This window comes from Gorilla gorilla, chromosome 6 (genome assembly GCF_029281585.2).
Source record: "Gorilla gorilla gorilla isolate KB3781 chromosome 6, NHGRI_mGorGor1-v2.1_pri, whole genome shotgun sequence".
NCBI classification, from domain to species: domain Eukaryota; kingdom Metazoa; phylum Chordata; class Mammalia; order Primates; family Hominidae; genus Gorilla; species Gorilla gorilla.
Genome location: NC_073230.2, coordinates 102507771 through 102534997, shown reverse-complemented (window position 1 = coordinate 102534997; position 27227 = coordinate 102507771). Strand labels below are relative to the sequence as shown.

Below are 27227 nucleotides of genomic sequence, written 5' to 3'. Positions count from 1 at the left end.
AACTTAAATCTGCCCTCCAGGTAAAGTGAAACACGGTGAATAGCCCCTGGGTTGGGGAGAAGGCAGAGTTCTTCATGTACTGTCATTTAGACATCCCTTACACAAAAGCTAGATCCATCTTCAAACTTGGAAGCATCAATTTTCTAATCAATAAGACACACCGAAGTACACAGTGTTCTGAGACCTTTATTATCTCATTAAATATAAACAGAAAGTCACAATCACCACACATTTAAGGAAAGCCTGAAACATGGCATAGAAAGAACAGATTACATGCACAAATACAATCTTCCTCTAACAAATATCTTCAGGGAGATTTGAAAAGACCTATTATTCACAAAGGGTGATGCTATTTAAAAGATAAGAAGTGTGAGAGAGAAAAAATAGGGAGGGAGAGAGAAAAAAAAAGGAGAAGGAGAGAGGCAGACAGCAGTAGGTGTTAGAAAGTGAAAATAAATGAAAATGCCAAAGACAAATTAGTGAAAGCGGAAAATCTACAATATTTTTTAAAAAAGCATACATGGATAACAGATGCTTTTATGAGCATAAAAGCACAAATGGATAAATATAAGGGAAGATATAAAGGACATAAAAATCAGTCTAAGGTGTCCAGCATATGTTCAATAAAGGTTCAGAAAGGGCAAATGAACGATCATGCCTCCATATTGAAAGGACATTCCAAAGTTCATGAAAAAAAATGTATCAACCCTGACACTATAATATATTGTGAAATAGCATAAAAAATAACAAAATGTTTAAAGCTTTTTTTATTTAACAGGGGGAAGAAAAATAAAGAAATACAATTGTTGAGGAAGTAGCTACCTGCAATATTATAAGAATTGAATTCGCATCAGTATACTCATCAGCAACACTAGATTTCAGGTGCCACTGAAGTGGTGTTTGTTACATTCTGAGACATTATTTTAGCCAAGTGTTCAATACTCAATACCTTCAATTAAGTTTTAGCCAGAATAAAAATATTTTCAGACACAAGAAGAATCAGAAAACTTCCTTCTATACATTCTGTCCTAGGAAATTACTTACGGATATGCTTAGCAGTATAAGGATATAAACTATGTGAGAGAAGATCACAAAGGAAGTGATATCACAGTTCCAGTTTCTATAACAGACCTAAATAAGATGGAAATCAGTCTACATTGAACATTGAAACAGGTGTGTTACAATCTTCAGGTCAGAGGTAGGTGTTCAGTAAAAAAGAAAGAGAAGTGTATTCAAAAGATTTCACTTTTTTCTTTTTTAGTTTTTGGAACAACTTAGGGCAGTCAATGCAAGGTAAAAAAGAGAAAGGAAGAAATCACAGGGATAAGAAGCTATATGGGAGATTAATGAAAGTTATAGAAGACTGTAAATTGTCAGATAAATGATTTACATTGTCATACAAAATAAACATTTTGTCCTGGTTTAACTAGAAACAGTGACAATTTAATTTCTGAAGATGGGCGTGAAGGAGTTGAGGATCTTTGAAAACTAAATGTTAATCACAGGAGAGAAAATTAAGAAATCAAAAATTAGTTATTTAAGCATTTAGTTTTTAAATATAGAATTCAAAGGGGAATGAAGCAGGAAACTACTTTTTATTAAAAGTCTTTCTGCTTTCTCAAGCATTTGTAAATATTACTTTGATTATTCTTCAAATGAATTTTTCACATGAACCAATCATTATCAATTTGCATTTTCTTATTTCATAACAAATTTGTTGACATTTTTACAGTGTCAAAAAGTGGCAAATATCATATATAATTTTAATATAAATAAATAAAACACATGGAATGGGTTCCTGAGTCACTTCTCCTTGTATTCTTCTCAAAACACAATCACATTGTTTTGCTTTATCTAAAATTTTCTTTTCCTGAATGGTTCTTTATAATTGCCAGCTGTTGTGATGTTTTGATTCGTTTTTTAAAAAACTCATTATAAAACATTTTATGTCATTTCAACACCAGCTAGAAGGCATTAACAGTCCTCAAGGTACAGAGCCATAGCATTTCCTTCTGGAACATTCAAAATTTCCTTGAAAAATTAAGGCAATTACTTGTTTAAAATATTTTCAGAAGATACTCCCACAAAAGCAATGATATGCCATTTGCTTTAGCCTCACAAACTTTCTGGCATCATATTACAGTGTATTTATCAAATTCAGACATCCACTTATATATCAATAGCAAATTTAAAAACTAAATTATCATAATCAGAAACTGAGGTCAGTGTGCCTGAATTAGCACTGAGGCTCACTTATAACCTGTGTTACCTTGAGCAAGTACTTATTCTGTCCATTTCTGATTTCCTTTGTGATGAACAGCATTAGTCATTTCTATTTCTGTGTACATTGTGAAGATTAGATGTAAATTGTTTTGTGCTGTGCCTGGCACTGATTACGTCTGTAATTCATGGGAGCAGTGTTGTTGTCAATGTTGCTGCTGATGATGCTGATAAAATTTATCTTTATCATTGCAAACCCCAACCTTCCAACATAGCTGTTCGTATTTCCTAAGTGATAGTTGATGGATATCACCAATTCTCCCTTCAAGCCAAAAATACCCATGACTGCAGAAACTAGTGGATAGTTATTCTAAAAGAGATGACATTATAGGAAATGCAGCATATGGCCACAGAGCCATATAACTATGGTCCTTATGGCACCTATAAAATGTCTTCATAGCTAATTCCAAGTGAGCTGTTACTCAAGAGCTATCAGTCACTGAGAACAAGTATCAGGTAGCTGATGCCTTAAAAAGGCAATATACAGTTGATTATGTAAGTTCTGATGTATCTTAGAAAATGTTTCTTGTATACTCATTTTACTGATGTCCATGCAGTACAGAGAATCTTATGTATTAAAGAGAAAATATATACTAATAGCAAAGTTTCCAATTTACTCACAATACTCCTTATACATGCACAGAAAGCTTAATTTTCATTTTCCATAAAAGATAAAAAAACTTACTCATAGTTTTCCACCTTGCTAGGTTTTAAGGGGAGATATTAATATAAAACAGTTTAATCTGCCAATATACGATTTCATAGTCTTCACAATTATAAAATTCTATTTTCAATGATTTAGTCACTTTCAAGGACATATTCTGCCATTCAAATGCCTCATTCTGTTGTAATTTTTATCAAGATATGTCAGGACATACTGAGTCCATCAACATTCTTATAGTAGCAGGGGATAAGAGGAACTTATATCTTCTTTTGTTTTAAATCAGCTTCCCTCTCATCGATGCTGTGCTGTAACTGGTGTAGTCTGGATCCCATGACGGTGACATTAAAATGTGATTTTCTGATTAGTCTTTGTAGGGCAATATTCTGACGTCTACTTCTAGAGGCCATGGTGCAAAAACTGCTTGTCCCCAGTCATGATGTACTTTGTCAAACTTGTGTTAGACTGTCTACAGGGCATGAGAGTTCTCCAGTTCCACACTGACATGTCTAGATTCCCCATTTTCTTCTCCGTAAACAGTTTTCTGGGATTCAGGACAAAGGCCTTAGGTTCAACTGTTATGCCACCTCCACTGGCATACTGCACTTTTGTTTTGCATCATGCTCATGCTTAGTATCAAGCTAAATAAGCTATATTTGCTAAAACTTGGGAAACTAAATTTCCTAAAGGAAGTCATCATGTTTTCAGAAACGTTTGTTTCTGCCTCAAATTCTTCAAATCCCAACAACCTAGTACAGTGTCTATCAGCAACAATTAATTAATAATAATTGGCTGAATTGGTGGGTGGATCATTCAAGGCCAGGAGTTAAAGAACAGCCTGCCCAACATGGCAAAAACCTGTCTCTAGTAAAAATACACAAATTAGCCCTGTGTTGGGGGTGTGCACCTGTAATGCCAGCTATTCAGGAGGCTGAGGCAAGAGAATCACTTGAACCTGGGAGGTGGAAGTTGCAGTGAGCAGAGATCTCATGACTGCACTCCAGCCTGGGCAACAGAGCAAGACTCTATCTCAAAAAACAAACAAACAAACAAAATGACTTAATCAATCACCCAATCAATAAGATCATGTGGCACCAAGCTAATTACTGAGTAATTGAAAGAAACAGGATTATAAGTCACAATGAAAGTAGATAATAGTTTCAATAAATACATAATTTTGCTTTGCTCCAACTATGAGCTCATTGAGATGGATCATTTCCATCCATGATGAAAAGCACAGCCCATTCCTAATAGAGGGCAAATTAAGTGGTGTAAAAATGACATTAATATATGTAGAACTGAGTGAGGAAGTCTGACCTTAGGTACCACAGGGGTCATGGTTGCCGATATTGAAGTTGCCAAGAATTTAGGCAAGTTAGAGCTGACTATGGGAGTTATGAATTTGCTGATGAAGTCATTAAGGAGAAGGGATTGTATTTTGAGTGTTTGTTGCTAAAACACTAAATATAAAGATGCTGGTATTAAGGGCATGGTAAGCATTTTCAAAAAGTCACTGCTGACTGGCAGTGGCCAAAGTGTAACCTATAATTAGCATGGGAGTCTACAGCAAAGAGGGCTAGAAAAGAAAGCAAAATTTCAATTAAAGTAAATAAGTTGTATTTGTTGTTGATAGAAATATCTGATGATACAAGAAAATATATCTTAATAGTATACTGTTACTTTGAGGTTCATTGGAAAAATCCAGGAGTTGTTTTGACGATAGGGAATAGTGAGATAAGTAGTGTAATAGAATAATGCTACAAATACTGAATAAAGTATTTGAGAAGTAGAGTTTCTCTACGGTAAATACGATGAAGAAAGCACAGGTAAAGGAGGAAATTAATAGTGGCATGGGAAATAAACGCTAAACAGAAGCTGTATCGGTGGAGAATATTGCATAAGTGACCAAACCTAGACTGTAAAGGTCCCACTTGTGAGCAAAATTGCTCATAACCCTTGTAATAAACTATCTCAAATAACTCATGAAAGTATGCATATATTAAACCATTGTCTTAGGAAGAGTCACAAACACCTATGCTGTGATTAGTGCTGCAACATTCATTAATTTGCTTTTGTAAATTAAGGGCTAATGAATTAAATGAAGGCAGCTGTCAGTTTTATTGTTTCAAACCCCAAATATGTGACAATACTCAATAAACATTTTTAATTATTGTTCAATGACTAAATCACTAAAGTATGTCTTTAATTAACAAATACAAATAAATTCAAAATAAATTTATATGTAAATGGACTCACAGGTGGACCTTAACCACCTGAAACAACTTAAATGCTGGTAAAATAGGGGTACAACAATTCACAATACAATTAAAGTTATGAAATGTATCATATACACAAAAGAGAGTCTGGAAAGATCTACGTCTCATTGTAATGATTTTCTAGACTCTAAAGCACTAAGATGAAATTTTGGTTTCCAAAATTTCTAAACTGAATCTCCATGTAAAAGTCAACTTTTAAGATTTTTAACAAAAATCTTATTTTCCATTTTACTTTTTAGTGCACATAAAGTGCTATTTATCACTGCCCTATCCTTCATTTAAGCTCTTCTGGACCCTTTAACATTTATTGTTTGCATAATACATTCTATTTCAAAACAGTCCCAAGAGTTTTCTTTATGATTTCCATAATTTCCCTGTGAGATAATTAAGAATGTCATCCTCCCCTGGGATTTACAGATAAAAATATTACCTGATCAATTTACATGGCTTGTTCACATAGATAATGTAGTCAAACTTCATTAATTTAGTAATTTAGTTTCCTATTCCAAATCATGACATTATATATTAACTTTTTACTACTCTTCATTTCATCTCTCCCATAGCCTCAATCTAGCATCATCTTCAAACTGTAATCACTCTCTACCTCAAGTGTAAAATACTTTCCTTCTTTATGCCAACTTGTCATTGGCTTTCTCAGTATGGCTTTAACTGGCACCTTTTCCTTTCTGCAAATTGCTAGTACCTAAAATGAAATTATTCTACAGCCTTAATTGTATACAAAATGCTGTATAACTACTTCATCCTAGAACAAGATCAAATGTAAATTATAGGTTATACTTTTAAAATAAAGATCTTTCCCAATTCAAGGACTGATCATGAATTTGTCCTTCATACTACCTTATGATACAATAAAATATTGTCAGTTAACACATTTAAACTCCTATAGAGTAGAATATAAGACAGTTTTTCAAGAGAAACTTTAAATATAGTTCCTCCATTTTTTTTGTAGTCCCAATAAATTGCAATCAATTTTGTCATGACTTCACTGGCAAAAAGAGAATTTAAATACACTAGGATTATTTCTTTATCTTTCCCTGAAAGGTAAGTGGGGAGAAGACCACATGACACAATAACTTGACCAAAATTTAAGACATCAAGATTTTAATTTTAATTCCCATACTAACACTTCCTTACCAACCTCAGTTTCTGCAACAGTGAAAAAATGTAATTGTAACTCCATCACCTATTTCAGTGGTGTTAAAGAAGATCAAAGGAGATGACCTATTTGATAGATCTTTGAAACATACAGAACTGTTTAGAAGTGCAATGCATGAATAAATAGCCACATCTCTGCTCTCTTTTTATATTGCAGCTCTCAATATTCTGTGACCAAAAAAACCCTCACATTTTTAAGAAAAATGCAATAACAATTTTAAATTAAAAACACAAATCTGGACAAATAAACAAACAAAAAAACCCTCAAGCTTGAATTCTTTCAAATCTTTAAATTCTTCACTAGCCTCTGGGCTATCTTATATGCCATACTATTATCCAGGAGACTTTCCCAGTAAGTGTTGTGCTTTATTTCACTATCAGTAAGTCATCATGTCCTGGAAGCCTCTCTGTCTATTCCCCTTTGCCTACTCCAATTTGGCTTTGTTTCCATTTCTCTGTGCTTTACTTTCTCCTCTGCTCTTTTCTATCCTGAACAATTAAAACTGTGTAATATAATCATATATTCACCTTTCTGTATTCCTCAATAGACTGAAAGTTCTGGACAAGCTGCTAAGTTATCTATTATATCCGTCATTGTTTTTCCAGAGCCCAGCACATAAAGGTTTTTATAAGTGTATAAATCAAGTCTTTAACTCCAACCAGAACATGAGTCTGTAGGTCTTTATTATCTTTAAGTAGTAACCAAATAAATTTAGAACATGGAGTTTAGATGAGTGAGGCTTCTCTAAGTTTTGCTGTAGCATATATTTTGAATAATAGAAATGCACTCTTAAATGCAGAATAGGAGAAAACAACTGACCAAGAAAGATCTGGAGTATTTCGAAGATATCATACTCCATATAAAATGACTGAACAAGGTTATCAAAATTATTTCTGATACTGATAACCCACATTAAGGACTCAATTTTAATAACTTTATCATGTAATCTATTCATAGGAAGCCCAATGAGCTCAATACATGCCCTTTGGTAAGTCTACATTTTATTACACCACATTTCCAAGCACATTACCTGAGGTTCCATATTCTATATAAAATTGCTTTGTTGAATGGAAAAGAGTTATCACTTTTGATTAATATTTCATCAGAAGAACTTAGTTTTCTAGGTTCAGATATCATAAAGCATGATCATGTTTAACAATAAGAACTCAAAATTTCTTCTCCCCAATAACATATCAATATCTCTTTAGCCTAAGTTCAACTGGGAATGATCCTAATGTCTTACATGGAACATACTAATCTGTACAAACTCTTTATCATCTTTCCTATTTCCTGAGTCACAGTGGTATTTCTACCTGTTGGGCATATGCATTTTTAATCATGTTTTCATTGTGCTATTTTCTGCTATTCTCTAAATTATCCTTTGTGTTTAATCCTTTGCTGCTTTATTCCCTGGAGTCTGTTTGGTTGTACAAAATCTCTTGGCCTAGGTTTTTTGTTTGTTCGTTAACCTCGTACCAAGTACTTCACCATCTGACCTTCCCTCTCTATTATCTACCAATCACACTGAGGTCCAAAATATAACATTTTCATTCTTAAGAAAGAATGTGTTTTTTTTTTAATATAAAAACTAACAGGCAAGGCACAACAATTAACACATATTTTCCTGGTTCATGACCATTCAAATTTCAGATTTGCTTCTTTCCATGAATATCAAATAGTTCTGGTTACTAGTGTTTTTTTTTTTTTTTTGGAGTATTGTGGTGTTAAATATTTCATGGTGACAAGGCAAAAATAAGATGTACCATTAAATACAGGGCTGGCTGTATTAGCACCAACTAGCTCCTCTTCATAATGGTTACATGTGCTATTTCACAATACATGGAAATGAAAAATCTTTCATTGTGTACTTCTGTGTGAGCAATGGCAACGTTCCAGTCTTTGCCATATTTATCTACTCAATTACACAGTTTTCATCCACTCATGGCTTGACAGAACATCAGGTATACTTTTTCTTCAGCCTTTTAATAAAGCCATATCATAATATTGGTATTATTAAAAGTAAAATAAATTTAAATATCTGGAAATATAAAATCTATATATAGTCAAGTCAATGTTCACATATTATACATTTTTTACTGAAAATGATATTATACATTTTTTACTATAAATGATAGAAAAGTATATGTTCATGCTTTTTTCTAGTCCCCTTTCCTGTAACACACACACAGACACACACACCCAACCTCTCTTTGCAGCTTTTACTTTTCAGCATCTATAGCCTGTGTACTCCAGCAGTTTAAAATCTTTCTCTTTGCAGAGCAGATAAAAACCACATTGAAGCTGTTAACCTTATAAATCCCCAAAGCGTTTACTGTAGGGTATGTGGACATAGCTTTTGACAGGAATAGAATTTCAACAATGCAACCCAGTGATATGAGGTATTCTCACAAATACTACCTGCAAGGCCAAATCATTCTGTCATCAAACGTTACATTTAACATACAAAATGAATGAGTGTGGTTGTCAGTTGGCTATGACTTTTTTTAAAAGGTACATAATGGCCCACACAGCTTGGGTTCTTTAGGGTGGATAGCACTTAGCTCTTCAAATTTTAGGAAGACATGCCCAATCCGTTAGAGTGTGCTGGGTCTCTATGGTTCATTGTCTGTCCTATTGCAATCCTTCTTATTTAATCTTCTCTAGTCTTACCATATCAAACCATCTAAACGTTTTTACATCTTCAGCTGTTTGTTTTGTTATCGACTAGAAAGCTCTTCTCAATAACACTCATGGTTTGCTCTCACTTCCTTATGATCTGTGCCCTAGAAACTCTGGAGTGGTGTGGCAGAGATATTTTCTCTGCTGTGGTGAGGCAGAGATATTTTTCTGCATCATCGATTGTATTTCCTATACTATCACCACCTGGAAGTGAAGAAAGAGAAGGTAAGCACATCTATAATTTCTTTGTCTCATGTAATACATGCACCATGTCCACAAAATCATAAAACATTAAGGTATAAGTATATCTAAAGATTAGGAAGCCTGTACTCTTACTCCTATGTTAGACTGGAATCTGCTCTGACAGTTTTCGCTAATTAGTGAGTTTATTCATCTATGATTTCAGCAAAACAAGATCAAAAAGTTCATTTATTTATTTATTTATTCATTCATTCATTGAATATTTATTCAGTGATATACTCCACAGACAGAACAGAGAAGTGAAAAGTTAAAATCCTTGCTCTTATTACCTTTGGATTATCATGGAAGGAGAGAGACAAAATAAAAAAAAATCAAGTAAAAAGACATGCTGTTAGATATTGGTAAGAACTATGAATGAAAACAAAGCAAGCTACAGAGAAGGGCATTGTTAAATAGAATGGGGAGCTCAATTTTAAATAAGATCACGGTAAAGGCCTCACTGAGGAAGTTTCTGGGGCACACATCATAAGGAAGTGAGAGCAAACCATGAGTGTTATTGAGAAGAGCTTTCTAGTCAATAACAAAACAAACAGCTGAAGATGTAAAAACGTTTAGATGGTATGATCTGGTAAGACTAGAGAAGATTAAATAAGAAGGATTGCAATAGGACATGAAGTTAGGTAATGTTGGAAGGGAAAGGTATAGATGTTGAAAGACTTTCCGGACTATTTCAATAAATTTTGCTTCTTTGAATGATATGGGAAGACATTAATGTCCTTTGGAGCATAAAACTGACATTATTGGATAGATATTTCAAAAGATATATAGATAGAATCAAAATAGATTAATAAATTATAGCTAGCTAGATATATAGATAAATAGAAAGTATTTTCATCAATGCTGGGTAAAAAGTATATAATGAGGGTCATTATTGTAAGTACAAGACAAAATTAGGCCATTGCAATTATCTACAGTAGGAATGATGTTGGCTTAAAATCATGTTGCTCTGTTGGAGGTAGTAAACTGTTAGTTAAATTTTGACTATATATTTTTTTTTCAGTGAAGAATTCTTTATCTTCATTTAATGAATTTTGACCACATTTTAAAAGTAAATCTGATAGGATTTGGCACCAAATTGAAAGTTGGTTACAAAGAAGAAGAAATGATGATAAAAAGACTTCTAGCCTAAGCAGCTAGAAGGATGGCTTAGCTGTAATCAAGATGGAAAATATTTCAAGAAAAGAAAGTCTTGGTGGATACAAGTCTTATTTGAAGAAAAGTAAGTGGAAGATGCATTTTGAATATTCAGGTAAAGATATTGAGTAGGTGGTATTGTGCAGGTGTGGAATTTAGGGATTTGGGAGAGAAGACCAAGCTGGAGAAATATTTTTATAGGTTATTGACATGTATATAATATTTAAAGCCATGATTGTCAAGGAGTGGATTTATATGAGGGTATAAATTGTCCTCTGTGCCCAGAGATTCTACAATATTGAGGTGGCAGAAAGCTAAAACAGGGTAGCTATTGACAAAATAGGAAAACCACCATGAGAGTGAAGTGTCCTGCAAAGTAATTGAAGAGGTAGTTTGAGGAAGTGGGAATGATCACTGCATAAAATCATGATGATATATAAAGGTTGATTAAAACTGAGGATTGCTATTGGGTTTAGAATTGTAAAAATTACTGGTGATTTTGACGGAAGTAGTTGGCAGTGAAATTCTCATTGTAATATCTTCAAGGAAAATAGGAAAAGAAATGCAAATAGTTCATTTAAAAAACTGTTTTAAGCTGATTTCCAGTTGAATAGGGTAGAGAAAAAGGGTGATAGCTGGAAAGAAAAGGGAAAGGGACCAAAAGTTATGTGCATGTGTGTGTATTTTAGGACAGAAAATATCAGGGACAGAAAGAGCCAGATGAAGGAATAAGATTCTCTGGAGTTATCCAGCTACAGAAACATCAATTTGAACAACTTGAATGAAGGTATCCACACATACTCTCACAAGAGGTAAGGATACCAGACAAAAGGTCATTGTACCTGGTTGCAGTAAAATTATAAGAAAAGATGCATTGAAGAGTGTAGGAAGGGCAGTTTTGCATTACCTGTGTCACCTTTACCCCAAGCCCAGGAAGCACAGTGCAGGGAGATACTGTCGACTTGGAGGAACAAAAGGCAAGTGAGCACAGGACTTTACCTGGTACCCTACCACTGGGCCCACCAGCACCAGGAATATTTCCATGCCTCATATGATTTAAGCAGCTGGTATCTGCTTTCTGAGCTTCTATATCCACCCTGGTACCAGGCAGAACCACACTGTTTCAGGTTTCAGGGTTGCATTATGAAGTTGATCTCAAGCTCATACCACTTCCGGGCCATTGTAAGCAGCGCCAGGCTCCAGAAAGCCCTTAGCAGGAGGCAGGCCTCAATGGCCCCTGACTTCAGGTGTGCCCCAGCACTGTGCTGGCTACATCTTCCATGGGCTTCTGGCCTACCCAAGCACCCTGCCTCCCACAAGGCTTTCTCAGACAAAGCCAATCTGCAAAGACTGGAGTAAGTAACTAGCTTCTTCAAATGTATAGATGTTGACACATGAATACAGGGATGAATAACACTTGTGGAAACATAACATAACAGAAAAGACAAAATAAGGGGCCACTGGTTGACCCTAAAAAACTGGAAATGCATAAACTGCCTGACAAAAATTCAAAACAACTGTTTTATGGAAGCTCAGCAAACTTAAAGAAAATATGGAGAAACAATTCAATGAAATGAGGAAAATAATAAGTGACCAGAATGAGAAATATGATACAGAGATTGAAATATAAAAGAAATCAAAAAGAAACCCTGGAGGTAAAATTACAACGAATAAAATAAAAACTGTAACAGAAAGCATCAATAGCAGACATAATCAGGCAAGGGAAAGAACTGTAAACTCTGAGACAGTTTATTTGAAAATATACGGGCAGAAGAGGAAAAAGCAAAAAAAAAGATAAAGAATGCTTACAGAAATGATGGAATAGCATCAAAAGTTTAAATTTTCAAGTCAGGAAGTTTCAATAAAAAAAAAAGAGATAAAGGAGTAGAAAGCTTATTTAAAGAAATAGTAGCAGAAAACTTTCTAAACCTGGTGAAAGGGATAAACATCTATGTATATGAAGGGCAAATATTGCCAATAAGATTTAATAGAAATAAGACTATTCAAAGACATATTCAAACTGTCCAAAGTTAAAGACAAGAGAGAATCCTTAAAGAAACAAAAGAAATAAAGCAAAGTATATGTTAAGAAGTTCCAATATGCGTACCGGCACACTTCACAGCAGAAACCTTAGAGGCCAGGAGGAAGAAAAGCTGAAAGCTTATCTTCAAAGATATGGAACAAAACAAGAATGCCCACTCTCACTACTTCTATTCAACATAGCACTAAAGTGCAAGTCAAGCAATTAGGCAAGAGAAAAAAATAAAAGGCATCCAATTGGAGAAAAAGGAATTTAAATTGTCCCTATTAAATTGTCAAAGTGCTGAGGAAAAAAAAAAAACACTTTAAACCAAGAATGCTGCACCCAGCCAAACTGGTCTTAATAAATGAAGATGAGATAAAGACTTTTCCAGGCAAACCAAAACTGAGGGAGTTTATTACTACCAACCTGATTGAAATGAAATTCTGAAGGGAGTTCTTCAAATTGAAAGAAAGGATGTGAGTGAGTAACATGAAAACATGTGAAAGTATTAAACTTAAATTGACTCTTTAAACTCAGAATACTTTAATACTGTAATAGTGGTGTGTAAATCACATATGTCTTCAGTATAAAGGTTAAAAGACAAAACCATCATAAAAATCAAAGCTACAATAATTTGTTAAGGGATATATAGCATAAAAGGCAGTAAATTATAACATCAAAAATTTCAAAGTGTGGGAGAAAGATTAAAGTATAGAAAGTTTTTTACTTGTTTGTTTCTTTGTGATCGAAGGTGTCATCAGCTTAAAAATAACCTGTCGTTACCATTCCTTCTGAAACTATTCTAATCAATAGAAAAAGAGGGAATCCTCTTAACTCATTTTATGAGGCCAGCATCATCCTGATACCAAAGCCTGGCAGAGACACACACACAAAAAAAGAGAATTTTAGACCAATATCCTTGATGAACATTGATGCAAAAATCCTCAATAAAATACTGGCAAAGTGAATCCAGCAACACATCAAAAAGCTTATCCACCATGATCAAGTGGGCTTCATCCCTGGGATGCAAGGCTGGTTCAACATACGAAAATCAATAAACGTAATCCAGCATATAAACAGAACCAAAGACAAAAACCACATGATTATCTCAATAGATGCAGAAAAGGCCTTTGACAAAATTCAACAATGCTTCATGCTAAAAACTCTCAATAAATTAGGTATTGATGGGAGGTATCTCAAAATAATAAGAGCGATCTATGACAAACCCACAGCCAATATGACACTGAATGGGCAAAAACTGGAAGTATTCCCTTTGAAAACTGGCACAAGACAGGGATGCCCTCTCTCACCACTCCTATTCAACATAGTGTTGGAAGTTCTGGCCAGGGCAATCAGGCAGGAGAAGGAAATAAAGGGCATTCAATTAGGAAAAGAGGAAGTCAAACTGTCCCTGTTTGCAGATGACATGATTGTATATCAAGAAAACCCCATTGTCTCAGCCCAAAATCTCCTTAAGCTGATAAGCAACTTCAGCAAAGTCTCAGGATACAAAATCAATGTGCAAAAATCACAAGCATTCTTATACACCAATAACAGACAAACAGAGAGCCAAATCATGACTGAACTCCCATTCACAACTGCTTCAAAGAGAATAAAATACCTAGGAATCCAACTTACAAGGGAGGAGAAGGACCTCTTCAAGGAGAACTACAAACCACTGCTCAAGGAAATAAAAGAGGATACAAACAAATGGAAGAACATTCCATGCTCATGGGTAGGAAGAATCAATATCATGAAAATGGCCATACTGCCCAAGGTAATTTATAGATTCAATGCCATCCCCATCAAGCTACCAATGCCTTTCTTCACAGAATTGGAAAAAACTACTTTAAACTTCATATGGAACCAAAAAAGAGCCTGCATTTCCAAATCAATCCTAAGCCAAAAGAACAAAGCTGGAGGCATCATGCTACCCGACTTCAAACTATACTACAAGGCTACAGTAACCAAAACAGCATGCTACTGGTACCAAAACAGAGATATAGATCAATGGAACAGAACAGAGCCCTCAGAAACAATGCCGCATATCTACAACTATCTGATCTTTGACAAACCTGAGAAAAACAAGCAATGGGGAAAGGATTCTCTATTTAATCAATGGTGCTGGGAAAACTGGCTAGCCATATGCAGAAAGCTGAAACTGGACGCCTTTCTTATACCTTATACAAAAATTAATACAGGATGGATTAGAGACTTACATGTTAGACCTAAAACCATAAAAATCCTAGAAGAAAACCTAGGCAATGCCATTCAGGACATAGGCATGGGCAAGGACTTCATGTCTAAAACACCAAAAGCAATGGCAACAAAAGCCAAAATTGGCAAACGGGATCTAATTAAAGTAAAGAGCTTCTGCACAGCAAAAGAAACCACCATCAGAGTGAACAGGCAACCTACAGAATGGGAGAAAATTTTTGCAACCTACTCATCTGACAAAGGGCTAATATCCAGAGTCTACAATGAACTCAAACAAATTTACAAGAAAAAAACAAACAAACCCATCAACAAGTGCATGAAGGATATGAACAGACACTTCTCAAAAGAAGATATTTATGCAGCCAAAAAGCACATGAAAAAATGCTCATCATCACTGGCCGTCAGAGAAATGCAAATCAAAACCACAATGAGATACCATCTCACACCAGTTAGAATAGCGTTCATTAAAAAGTCAGGAAACAACAGGTCCTGGAGAGGATGTGGAGAAATAGGAACACTTTTACACTGTTGGTGGGACTGTAAACTAGTTCAACCATTGTGGAAGTCAGTGTGGCGATTCCTCAGGGATCTAGAACTAGAAATACCATTTGACCCAGCCATCCCATTACTGGGTATATATCCAAAGGACTCTAAATCATGCTGCTATAAAGACACATGCACATGTATGTTTATTGCGGCACTATTCACAATAGCAAAGACTTGGAACCAACCCAAATGTCCAACAATGATTGACTGGATTAAGAAAATGTGGCACATATACACCATGCAATACTATGCAGCCATAAAAAATGATGAGTTCATGTCCTTTGTAGGGACATGGATGAAGCTGGAAACTATCATTCTCAGCAAACTATCGCAAGGACAAAAAACAAAACACTGCATGTTCTCACTCATAGGTGGGAATTGAACAATGAGAACACATGGATACAGGAAGGGGAACACCACACACCAGGGACTGTTGTGGGGTAAGGGGAGGGGGGAGGGATAGCATTAGGAGATATACCTAATGCTAAATGACGAGTTAATGGGTGCAGCACACCAACATGGCACATGTATACATATGTAACAAACCTGCACATTGTGCACATGTACCCTAAAACTTAAAGTATAATAATAATAATAAATAAATAGATAAATAAAATAAAAATAACCTGTCGTAACTATAAGGTTTTTTGTAAACTTCATGTTGAGCACAAAACAAAACTTACAGTACATATGTGCAAAAACCGGCTAATAATCTAAACATATCACCAGAGAAAATCATTTAACTCGAAGAAAGATATTAAGAGAAGAAAATAACAAAACATCTACAGAACATCTAAACACAATAAATAAAATGGCAGAAGTATGTCCTTACCTACCAATCATTACTCTAAATGTAAATGGATTAAGTTCTCCAAACAAAAGACATAGAGTCGAATAACATGGAAGAGACAAATTTCTGGACATAAACAATATATCAAGATTGAATTATGACAAAAATTAAAAACCTGAATACATTAATAAGGAGATTGAATCAGTAGTATAAAGCCTACTATCAAAGAAGTGTAAAACATAATGGTTTGACTGCTGCCAAACATTTTAAAATATATATATTAGTTATTCTCAAACTGATACAAAAATTGAAGACAAAGAAACACTTTCAAACTCATTTTCATAATGCCAAGATTACCCTGATAGCAAAACCAGACAAGGACACAACATAAAAAGAAAACTGAAGGCCAATATCTCTGATGAACATAGATGCAAAAATTTGCAACAAGATACTAGCTGAGGTAATTCAACAGCCTATTAAAAAATTATTCATTGCTTCTTGGTCTTTGTCTATGATCAAGTGTAGTAAATGTTCATTAATCAAGATCAAGTGGGATTTATCCCAGGCATGTAAGAATTATTGAGCATACCTAAGTCAATAAACATAATATATTACATTCACATAACAAAGGACAAAACAATACAATTACCTGGATATATGAAGAAAAAGTATTTTACAAAACTCAACATTCATGACAAAAACTCTCAACAAATTAGGTATAGAAGGAATGTACCTGAACATAATTAAGGTAATGTATTACAAACCAATAGCTATCATCATTCTTAATGGGGGAAAAGTTGAAAGCTTTTCTTCTAAGATATGGACCAAGAAAAGAATGCCCACTCTCACCACCTCTATTCAACCTAGTACTAGAGTCCAAGTCAGGCAATTAGGCAACAGAAAAAAATAAAAGGCATCCAAATGGAAGAAAAAAAAAAAAAAAGGAAGTTAAATTGTCTGTGTTCGCAGACAGTATGACTTTATACATAGAAACCCCCTTACAAACAATGAGAAACCTTGTCTCTACTAAAAATACAAAATTATCCAGGCATGGTGGTGCACGCCTGTAATCTCAGGTCCTCAGGAGACTGAGGCAGAAGAATAGCTTGAACTCCGGAGGTGGAGGTTGCGGTGAGCTGAGATCATGCCATTGCACTCCAGCCTGGGCAACAAGAGTGAAACTCTGTCACAAAGCAGGAACAAAAGCACCTAAAGATTTGACCAAAAAAACCTATTAGAACTAATAAACAAATTCAGTAAAGTTTCAGGGTACAAATTCCAAAATAACAATCAATAGTGTTTCTATACACTAACCTCAAGCTATCTTTAAAAAATCAAGAAAACAATCACATTTACAATAGGTACAAAAATAATTAGGAATAAATTTAACCGAGGAGGTGACCTCTACACAGAAAACTATAAATCGTTGATGAAAGACAATGAGGAAAACACAAAAAATGGGAATACATCTGTGTTCATGGACTGAACAAATTAATATTGTTAAACTGTGCTAGCCAATACAATCTACAGATTCAACTCAATTCCTATCAAAACACTAGTGACCTTCTTCACAGAAATAGAAAAAAAAATTCCTAAAATTAGTATGGAACCACAAAAGACCCTGAATAATCAAAGCAATCTTGAGTAAAATAAAACAAAGATGGAAGTGTCACACTGCCTGACTTCAAAATACATTACAAAGATATAGTAAAAAAGCAGCAAACTACTGGCATGGAAACAGACACATAGACCAATTGAACTGAATGGAGAGCCCAGAAATAAATCTATACATTTAAAGCCAGCTGTTTTATGACAAAGGTGCTAAGAATACATAATAGAGAAAGAACAGTCTCTTCAATAATTGGTATTGGGAAAAGTGGATATCCACATGCAGAGGAATGAAATTAGACCCCTTTCCCACACTATATAAAAATTTCAACTCAACAAAAAGACTTAAATGTAAGACCTGAAACTATGAAACTACTATAAGAAAACTTAGGGGAAAAGTTCCATGACATTGGAGTAGGGAATGAATTTTTTGATAAGATCCCCAAAACACAGGCAATAAGAGCCAAAATACACAAATAGTATTACACCAAACTAAAAAGCTTCCATACAGCAATAAATAAATAAATAATACATAAATAGCAGAGTAAAGAGATAATCTACAGAATGGGAGAAGATAGTTATAAACTACATTTGACAAGGGGTTAGTATCCAAAATATATGAGGAACCCAAACAACACAATAGCAGGAAAGCAGATTACATAATTTAAAAATTGGCAAAGTAAATGAATAGAAATCTCTCAAAAGAAGACATATAGTAAGATAGAAGGAATAAATTTAATGTTTGATAGCAGAGCAGGGTAATTATGCTTAAGGAACATGTTTTGTACTTGGATGATAAACATCCTAGGTACTCTGACTTAATCATTACACCTGAAATACATGTAACACAATTTCACATGTAGCCCATAAACTTGTACACAAAAGAAGACATAAAAATGGCCAATAGGTATAGAAAAAATGTACATTTCTAATAATCAGGAAAATGCAAATTAAAAACACAAAGAGTGATTATCTCATACTTTTTACAATGGCTATTATCCAAAAGACAAAAGGTAAACTTTGTTGGTGAGGATGCTATTAGTGAGAATGTAAATTAGCATAGCCTTTATAGAAAATTGTATAGAGTTTCTTCTAAGTATTAAAATTACCATGTGACCTACCAATCTAATTATTAGTTATATAATCATAGGAAATGAAATCAGTATACCTTAAAGATATCTATCCTCCCATATTTATCGTAAGATTATTCACAGTAGCAAAAATACAGGATCTAACTGTTTATCAACAGATGAATCCCTAAAGAACATGTAGTATATACACATTGGAATACTACTCAGCCATAGAAAAAAGAAAAACCTGTAATTTATAATAACATCAATGAACCTAGAGGACATTATACTAAGTGAAATAGACCAGGCACAGAAAGACATATGCCATGTATCTCACTCATATTTGGAATCTAAAAAAGTAGATCTCACCGAAGCAGACAGTAAAATGGTGGTTATTGGAGCTTGGGTGGCTGGGAAGGTGGGTTGGAGAGATGTTGGACAAATGGTATCAAATTAAAGTTAAGTAGGTGAAATAAGTTCAACAGATCTACTGTAACGTGGAAATAATAGTTCACAGCGTATTGTGGAAATACATTACTTGAGAAATGCTAAGAGAGTTAATTATAAAGTATTCTCACAACAAAATAGTGAGGTCATGCACATATTAATTAGAATTAGTCATTTTACAATGTATATATACTTCAAAACATCATGTTGTACCTGGTAAATACATAAAATTTTATCTGTCTATTTAAAATAAAGAAAGAAAAAAGAAAAAAAAAGTAAGCATATTGCAAGTTTGTTGCCCTCTGTGCAAATGGTACCATGTTAAATTCATATCAATCTATTTTAATGAGTTTTGACTTTTACATTTTGATTATCCATTAAACTTTCTCATCAACTCTATTATAATATTCTTAAAATTGAGAACATTGTTCAGTAACTTTCCTACTCCTGCCAAACCATCAAAAACAATTCTGAAATTCAAACCTCACTTCTATTGGAGTATGGTAGAGTCAATAAAAATACAAATGTCTTCCTAAATTTCGCAAGTTAACGCAGTTATTTTTCCTAAATTCAGAGATACAAATTTCATTTTCTACATCTCAATACTTAAACATTAAAGTTTACATAATATGGGATATGTGTGCTGCTTTTAATTTTTTTTCCTTCTAGTGTTAACAAATCTTACTCTTTTACGATATAGAAGAGGTATCTCAATTGAAATTACTGACTTTAGTCACATTTTAAAATGTGGATCCATAGTTACATTAAACAAGTTATTTGTACTTATTTTCATTTCAATTTAACACAAAAGAAATACTTCTGAGATAATGACTACTCTGTACATATATTTAAATGGCCTTCTGGGGTACAATAAGGACTAAAATCGAAGATTAAATCACAAAAATAGGTTTTTAGAAATTTGAAATGTCAACTGTATTTGTCAACTATTGTCACAAAAAATACTTCATAACAAACCACTTATTACTGTGTGTATCTAGTATGTCCATGAGAGGTAGAAAAAGTAGTCTCAACACTTTGGCACCAAGGACCAGTTTCGCGGAAGACAATTTTTCCACGGACAGGGAAGGGATGGCTCATAAGGAGCAGGCAACCAAGATCATTTGCATGCACAGTTAACAATGATAGGGTGAGTGCTCCTGTGAGAATCTAATGCCACCACTGTGTGGCCCAGTTCCTAACAGGCCATGGACGGGTCTGCAGCCCAGGGATTATGGAACCCTGCAATATATCGGTAGTGGGCAGGACTACAAAGTTACTTGGCAGACAGAGTAGATAAAGAGAGTTGGGAAAAATTGGGAACAATGTTGCAATCCACTTTGTTTCTACCCTGCTATTTCTGTTTGCTGTTTTTGTTGTTGTTGTTGTTGTTTTCCTGACTGATAACTATCCACAGTTCAGGACATATCTTAAGTAGGCAACATTAAAAATAAGGTGATAATATGGGAAGTACTTAAACTAGTATACCTTTAATTATTAAATACAGAAAAATATTGTGGCTGAGACCGGAGTTTTTGAAATCGGGCAAGCAGGAATTCCTATGTCAGCCCCTTCATTCAATTAAGCATGTGTCCTTGGAAAAAAATGTATCTTCTTGTTTTTTTTTTATTGTATTTATGTTAGTTTGGATTTTATATATTTGTGTAGTTTTTTTTTTCTGTTGCTTCTGGTAAATTGAAAGCTTCACACAGACATAGACATAACAGGGAGTCAACAAGTACAAGGTGAAGGAAAAAATAAAATCGTGAGTAAGAATTTGCCAGGTGGAAAGAAACAGAGAATTCCAAGAGGAGACAAAAAGAGAGTAGTGGGATCTGAGGTGATAAGGAATGCAGTATGGAGTCCTGAAAGTGGTCTGTTTAGTGTGATTGGCTGAGAGGGACATGGCAGAAGAGGTAGTTTAGCAGCAAGCAGTATTCTCATCACATAAAGACATGACAATCATTTTTTAGTAGTTTTAAGAATAATGAGATTCTATTTATATGTTTTAAACAGATAAGTTATATTATCATACATCCCTTTAAAAAACAGCACTGTGGTTTCCATCAGAGAGGTCTGGGAAGACGGGGCTAAACATAAGTTCATTCAGCTCCACACACACTACTCTACCCCCCTTCCTAAGCCAAGCAGTTTAGGGAGCAAGGCAGCCTTGAACTCTGAGGAAGTCTCAGTAGGGAGTTGATGGATTTTTCTCCCATAGGTCTACTAAGCACCTGGAGAGTGTGATTAACAGGAGGATAACCTAGACTGGGTGTGAGTGTGTCTGTTATTCCTTGACTTCCCATAGCTGAGAAATAATCGATTGCCTCAGCTGGGTTCTTCTTCTGCTGTTGGGTCTGGAGGAGCTTGAGGAACTTAAAGAGTGGAAAGAGAAGTTCCTCCAGATTTTCCCACTGCCTACCTAGCCCCCAGGGATAAAGTCATTTTTGTCTTGCTTGTAAAAAATGAGGCTCATTACATCACACCAACACATATTCTGGGATGGAAAAATTTCTGTTTTTTAAACTAACAAATACAAGTTCATAACTGATGATTTTCCTTTGTCCCAGAAAATCAAGTAGAATAATAATTCAAAGTATCAAGCAAAAATAAAGTGATATAAAATGCAGGAAGGAAAATATAAGACTTGAAAAAATTTCAGAATATCTAATATTATAATATTAGGACTTTTAGAAGGAGAAAAGTATTGGATGAAGGGCAGGCAATCCTTAGACACATAACAGAAGGCAATTTTCTGGCTAAGAAGAAAACTGAATATGCAGATTAAAAAGGCAAGAACAGAAGTCCCAAGAGAAGTTTGCCTGTCTTGCTCACCACTGAGTCCCCTGGGCAAGAAAACTATCGGGCACATAGTAGATGTTAAATGGATTTTATTATGTGAATTAATAAATCTAAAATTTGCTTCGGGCTGAATTTCACATAATTTTTTAAGGTCTAGTGATAAAATGACATATAATTTCCTTAAGGGAAAGGAGATTGGAATGGAGAAAAAAAAAGGTAACTGCATTCAAATAAGAAACACAGATGGAACATTGGTGTTTTCTTCAATATGCCTCAACATACTATAAAACCCTGAATACAAAAAGTGATAAAATATTGTTGATCATTCATACAGGTCATAAGCATTATTAGTCAGTCATGCTATGCCGTACCAAATTAAAAATGGCCAAATTGATATAAAAGTATGTTTAGATTACATATGAAAAATGTAGAACATTTTATTGTACAGAAATACTTGCAATATAATTGGATGAATAAGTGTCCTTTATTCTTAGCCAAAAAGTGGACATTTAATATAGCAGTTTCTTAATTTCCTTTTATGAAAGGCCCCCATATACTTGCTAAATTTTAAGTAACATGCTTTACATCAGCATATAGCCATTGGATGCTGTGGGAATGAGGAGAGAACCAGAGAAGAAAGATTCATCACTGTGGTTTTGTCCTTAGTCATGGATCACACATCTCCTTTTGAATGACTAAGGCAGCACAGGATAGGAGTAGTGAATTGAATTTAATGTTTCTGGGTTTAAAAAAAAACTGGTTTTGTTTCCAAAATCTTATATTTTTTTTTTATTGTTGACTGCTATATATAAGGATGGTTGTTGTTTCTTGGAGTCTTGAAAAATGTTAAAAATGTTGCAGTGGCTTCTTCCTAAAGCTACTAATTTTACTATATGAAGTTATAATGAAGTATAGACTGGTCAAAAAACTATGGGTTCCTTTTTAAAATATCTCAAAAAAATTAACTGGTTTTAGAAAGCAAATTCCTCAAGTTCCTATTGCAAACTGTGTAAAGAAGTATTGCATTCTCCCTCTCTGAATATGTTTAACAATACTTTCAAATAATTTTATATACCTCCCATTCTCCTTTGGTATATAAGAATGTATAAAAAAGAAATAACAGCAACTTTTGAAAGGTCTCTTTAGGATTGTAAACATCTCTGTTATGGCTTTTATGGGATAAAATCACTTATCATATTTTTAACATTGTTCTAATTTTAAACGTTTATTGACTCCTTTTACCCCAGGTAATTTTGTCTATATTATCCATCATCTTATATGATGTTAATTCTTTACAAATGATGAAATGTCCCATTGTAAATATGAGTGTGCTGTACTACCAAACTCAGGAATTTTATTAGTACCATTTTTATTAATATTATGTACACACTTGATGGAAGGTTACTAAACTGGCCTATAAAAAACTTTGAGACAACTAATTAATCAAATTGCTTTGAACATAAACCTTATGCCATTGATGCTTGATTAATAAAAACTCGCAATCCTGTATCATGAAACAGAGCCAAAGAATGATTTCGTGGAAAACAAAATAAATTTTTCCTCATTTTGGACTTTTTGGAATTAAATTACACTACAACTAAATATTAACAGTAAGGTGATAATACTCTTTGGTAAAATGGAAATTTGTTTAACACTAATGGCAAAAGCATGTTAGTAGAGAAATACACCATATATAACTTTTGAGAAACGCTAAAATAACTCATTCTGCTGATTATGTATTAGCTTGATAGCAAATGTTTGTTTTGTTTAGGATCACATTTTTCTTTTAATAACCAAAATGACATGAGTGTTTTTCTCTCACTAACAAGCTTACTTTTAACATTGCCATAGAGTTTCAATTTCTGGTTTAAAAAAACCCAGAAATTTGATATAGAGCACCCTAGAAATCCCCATCTTCAACACCTGATGCCTTTGCAATCTTACCTTCCACAGAACTTATGCCATCAAAGCACGGTGAATCATTAAGCTGTATAGTTCCACGTGGGAAGGGCTTGTAATTTGATGTTTTGTGTAATTTTACTTATCTCCATTTCACAGAAACACTGTACTAATAACCGAGAATCCTGAGATTTTTAACTCAAAGCAATATATCCCTTCCAAAAATCAACCTTTGGACTGATTTTCTCCAAATATTTTTAGGAAAATTCAGTTAATTTTTTTTTCTTCTTTTTAATCTTCTACCTGTGGTCCCTGGGCAAATGTCAGAGCCCTGGAGAAATGTGAAATTTAGCATTTCTTATGTTTATATCTCCCTCTTTTCTTGTATATCTATCTATCTATCTATCTATCTATCTATCTATCTATCTATCTATCTCTGTGTTCTTAATTGGATGCCATCCTTAGACTGCGTTTTTGGGCAACAGAATCATTATTGATCACTTCCCTTTTATGTATATTAGATCAAATCAGACTGTGCTCTACCTAACCTAATCTGAGGAAGAAATTTTTGCATTTGGGATAATGTGAAGTGACTAAAGTGTCGCCTATGTCATCCTAAAATGGCTATTCACTTTCAAACTATTCTCTTTAAAATATAGATTCACATAGGCTTAGTTGGGGGACGATATTTCGAAGCAGGTAGGACTTCCTACCATCGTTTAAATGACAGTGTGGATGAAGCCACCATCTATGCCTCATAATGAGGAAATTTCTGATTTTTATCTGCTTTCAAAGGATAATTTAAAAACCAGGTAAACAAGAGTGGAAAAGAGTTTGGGCAGAAGTGGGGAGTGATGACATAAGTTTTATTTAAAAAAACTTTCATCGGAAACTCAAAAGCATAGATTTCTGGTGCCATGATAAAGATCTACCATGGCACCATGACTTTTCTCAGATCACAATGTATTCTCAAGAATTTTTGAAATCATATTGCTCTTTAAGCAAGAACATGTCAGGAATATTGCTATTCATTAAGCTAAAACTCCATGTAGTTCTCAGAGAATTAGATTTATTCAATCAACAAATTTTTTGAGTTCCTCAAAAGATTATGCTTGTTGATAAATAAGACAGTTCCTAATGTTATATATATGCACACATATATTTATGATTTAGGATATCAAGAATTTTCATGATGTACATTTTTATTTGTTATTAGGAACACATTTATATTAATAAATATTTTCAATTAAAGTATTACCGATTGCGTATTCTTGAGATTTAATTCATTAAGCTAAAAGTAATACATTAACATATTAAAAATTATATCATTCTGGGAGATTAATTTAAAAAACGCCATCCCTCACTCCATCCTAACTTCTCCCCACTTTGAATATAAAAGGTCAACATGTAACTGTTTTAGATCACTTTGATTTTTTTTCTTGGCAGTCACCATCATGTCACAAAATAATATGCTCATAATGTTAACGCTTAATATATCAATATGAATTTCTGTAATTTCTTAGCTTGGATCCATTTTCTTTCTAAAAAACATGTCTCTTACATTTCACACTTAGGATTTTTTGGTTTACCTTTTGAGTTTGCTGGAGCACAATTTCAAGCAACTTCCTAATAGAAAGGTATAAAAGAGGTAATTTTTCTGTGATTTTTCTGTTTGAAAATCCTTATTCTAAATACATATATGATTAATAAATTTATAACTTATGAATATATAGGTTAAAAACATTTTAATAAATTTCTAATTGATATTATTTATTCTGATTATTGTTTTTATATAAATGACTATGTCTTCCTGTGTCCACTTTTATCTTCTTTGATTTATTCAAATCTTCCTGAAGTGATGATGCATCTTTGGGTGTCATTTTATACATACTGTGTTAGATTGTCAGCTAGGCCTTTTTTGATGTCACTTTTATTTCTACATTATGCAACATTTAGTTAACTTTTTAAGCCTTCTGCTTTACTTTAATTTTAGAAACTATCATCAGAATGAACAGGCAACCTACAGAATGGGAGAAAATTTTTGCAATCTACCCATCTGACAAAGGTCTAATCCATAATCTACGAGGAATTTAAACAAGAAAAAAAAAAACAACCCCATCAAAAAGTGGTCAAAGGATATGAACAGACACTTTTCAAAAGAAGACATTTATGAAGCCAACAAACATGACAAAAAGTTCATCACCACTGGCCATTAGAGAAATGCAAATTAAAACCACAATGAGATACCATCTCACACCAGTTAGAATGGCAATCACTAAAAGGTCAGGAAACAACAGATGCTGGAGAGGATCTGGAGAAATAAGAGTGCTTTTACACTGTTGATGGGAGTGTAAATTATTTCAACCATTGTGGAAGACAGTGATTACTCAAGGATCTAGAACTAGAAATGCCATTTGACCCAGCAATCTTATTACTGGGTATATACCCAAAGGATTATAAATCACTGTACTATAAAGATACATGCACAAGTATGTTTACTGCAGCACTATTCACAATAGCAAAGACTTGGAACCAACCCAAATGCCCATCAATGATAGACTGGATAAAGAAAATGTGGCACATATACACCATGGAATACTATGCAGCCATAAAAAGGATGAGTTCATGTCCTTTGCAAGGACATGGATGAAGCTGGAAACCATCATTCTCAGCAAAATAACACAGGAACAGAAAACCAAATACTACATGCTTTTACTCGTAAGTGATAGTTGAACAATGAGAACATACCGGCACAGGGAGGGAAGCATCACACACTGGGGCCTGTCAGGGGGTTGGGGGCAAGGGGAGTGATAGTATTAGGAATAATACCTAACGTAGATGACGGGTTGATGGGTGCAGCAAACCACCATGGCACATGAATACCTATGTAACAAATCTGCATGTTCTGCACATGTATCCCATAACTTAAGTATAATAAAAAAGAGTGAAAAATAATAATAATTTTCCAATAATGTATTTGTATTCAATGTGTTCAGAAAAGCAGAAGATGGGAAGAAAAAAAGTTTACTATACATTTTTGAATTGTTGAAATTTAAAGGTAAGTGCATTTTTAGGAAACCCAGAACCTTATCTATGAATAAGATTAGAAAGTAATAATAAAATAATTTCTGGTATTGTGATTATAGAATACTGTTGAGAATATTCGTTGATACAATTTTCCTGGAGGACAATTGTGTTTTTAAAGTCGGAAAACTTTAACGCTATACATATCAACTAACTACATACACACAAAAAGTCTACTTTAAGAAATTTAAAATTAGGAAATTATGAGAATACCATCAAAAAGTATATAGACAAATTTGTATTTTGTATAGCCACCTCCACAGCTTCCATAACTTT

General features: G+C 33.9%; 1 long non-coding RNA gene and 1 pseudogene across 1 annotated transcript in view; both read right to left on the bottom strand.

The window, feature by feature from the left end:
* The window catches only part of LOC101135655 (suppressor of cytokine signaling 5-like), a 35379-nt pseudogene extending 23867 nt beyond the window's left edge, over positions 1-11512 (bottom strand).
* LOC134758937 (uncharacterized) overlaps positions 1-27227 on the bottom strand; it is a 927638-nt gene that overhangs the window by 622545 nt on the left and 277866 nt on the right. The window lies entirely within an intron of this gene.